The 2504-nt window shown below is 33.4% G+C and overlaps 1 non-coding gene across 1 annotated transcript; it reads left to right on the top strand.

Annotated features, from left to right (window-relative positions):
- Positions 1-1491: 1491 nt before the first annotated feature.
- Positions 1492-1565, top strand: TRNAN-GUU. The gene has a single exon. It is a non-coding gene; the product is annotated as a tRNA-Asn (tRNA).
- The last annotated feature ends 939 nt before the right edge of the window (positions 1566-2504 follow it).

Below are 2504 nucleotides of genomic sequence, written 5' to 3'. Positions count from 1 at the left end.
ATAAAAAAAATTACTTTCTCTCTTCCTCTCTCCTCTTCCCATCCCCTTCACTTTTCCAGAAACATTGTAGGCCTGAAGCAACGTTGCTTTTCTGAACATCATTCTCTCTCTCACACAGTGAATTTTCTTTCTTTTTCTTCTTTTTCTCATCTTTCTTCACCGGTCAAGTGTTCTTCTTTTGCCCCATTCGTTACCGGAAAACTCCATTAATAAACCAGAAAACTCCATAAACAAACCAAAAAACTTCACTTCAACACAAATCCATGTCAATCTAAGTCCATTTGGGTTGGATCTAGCGATGGCAGCAAGGCAGATGCGGTGGCGGCAGCAAGGTAGATCCAGTGGCAGCAACAGCGGCAGATTTGACTGATTTCCATTGGGTTTTTCATGTGGGTATATGTTGGATTTTTCATATGGGTTTTCCGTTGGATTTAGTTTATCTCTCACATCTCTCATCATAGCACCTAGTTCTTCTTCGTCTTTTTTCTTAGGTCCCTTTTTTTTCTTCTTTAGTTCAAGATTCACAGGTTACTTTTTTCTTCTATCTTTTTTTTTTTTTTAAATTAATTTTTTATCTTTATTCAAATACGCATTTGAAGGTTTTATGTTGCAAGGCCTGTGAAGTGAAATTGCTTTATATTGTGGTTTTGAGTTTTTTTTAGTAATATTGTTGTCTATATTGTTCTTTGTGGCTTGGGTATTGCAAGATTGAAGTAAAATTGCTAGTTGAAACTGCTGGGTTGATTTTTTTTTTTTTTTTTTTGTGGATCTAAGTTTGTGGCATGGGTTTCTCACTGTATTTTGTTGTGAGTTCCATTGATGGTTGATTTGGGTGTGTGAACAGCCCCTTTACTAGGATTTTTTTGTAAAATTTGCAGTTCTTTCGGAGGATTTTGCACAAGAAAGGAAGATATGAAAAAAAAAAAGATTGTGGCTCCTTCAACGTTGCTTCAGTTGCTTCAGGCCTCTTGGAAAAGTGAGGGGGATGGGAAGAGGAGAGAGGAAGAGAGAAATTTTTTTTCTTTTTTTGCTGACGTGTTAGGTCAGGATTGGCTAGCGTAAAACACACCTTTTATGCCATCTCCTGACCTAATTTAATCTCATTTAGAAATGTAAAATAGACGTTATTTTATATCCTCATAGGCTAATGCCCTTTTAAGAGCAGGATACAACCAAGGCAGAACGCTGGTACTAAAAAAAACAGCACAAACAAAATTCGATGGCCCTATAAAAAGGATCCATCGACCTTACAAAAGAATTACAAAGAGACTATCTAGTTAATTCATGGGCAGCCATGTTAGCTGCTCTGTTTACCCAGAAGGACCAGCGTAAGAGTCTTGTGATGACAGTCAATTACACAGCCACGTATCGTTCTAACTTCTCCAACGTAACTCACCTAACTGATTCCATTAGGGCCCATTGTCTTGGACTGGGAGCGAGGGTAAGACCAATAGAGTAATAATTAATATGGACTAATTCGGTAGCAACAAAGCTGGAATAGCTCAGTTGGCTAGAGCGTGTGGCTGTTAACCACAAGGTCGGAGGTTCAAGCCCTCCTTCTAGCGCTTTCATTTCTAATTTTATAATTTTTATCAAACCTTTGTAATTTTCTCAATAATAATTCTTTTTGTATTTTATAATTTTTATCAAACTATTGTAATTTTCTCAATAATAATTCTTAGCATTTTATGCTTCAACTAATTAACTTGCTCACCGTTAAATTTAACAGAAATTTATGATCCAAAAAATGTATAAACTTCTATGATTTTTTTTTTCAAGTACCTCATGGAACTTGAATTTAGAGATTCGAGTTCTTCACTTCATAGATGTTTCATTTTCAACCACATAATGAATATGTTTACAAAAATGGCATAACGAGTAAAAAAAAGCCATAAAATATGATTAATAAACATCATAATTAGTTATGCTTCAACTAATTAACTTGCTTTTCACCGGGATTTTTATCCCACATCAGTTGTGTGTGTTAAAGTTTTAGTCCTTATAACCCCAAACTACTACTATAAAGGTTAGATCATTTTATAATTGTACTCTGATTATATAATGTATTATAAGTCTGTTTAAAAAACTCTAATTAGTTATGCTTCAACTAATTAACTTGCTTTTAACCAAAATGTTTATCCCACATCAGTTGTGTGTGTTAGAGTTCCAGTCCTTATAACCTCAAACTACTACTATAAAAGATATGTCATTTTATAATGGTACTCTGATTATGAAATGTATTATAAGCTTTTAAAAAAAAATCTATATATTACTTGCATGTTTGTGTGTTCTAATAAGTATCACTACTTCCTCAAAAAAATAAATAAATAAATAAAAACTTGTTTTTCACCGTTAAGTCTAACGAAAATCTATGATCTAAAAAATGTATAAACTTTTATGATTTTTTTTTTTCAAGTATCTCATGGAACTTGAATATAAAGACTCGAGTTCTTCAATTGATATATGTTTCACTTTCAGCCACTGTAAGGTTGAATTTATTCAAC

This window comes from Quercus lobata, chromosome 6, assembly GCF_001633185.2.
Source record: "Quercus lobata isolate SW786 chromosome 6, ValleyOak3.0 Primary Assembly, whole genome shotgun sequence".
Taxonomy (NCBI): domain Eukaryota; kingdom Viridiplantae; phylum Streptophyta; class Magnoliopsida; order Fagales; family Fagaceae; genus Quercus; species Quercus lobata.
The sequence above is the reverse complement of the archived record's forward strand: the minus strand, read 5'-3'. Positions and strand labels throughout refer to the sequence as shown.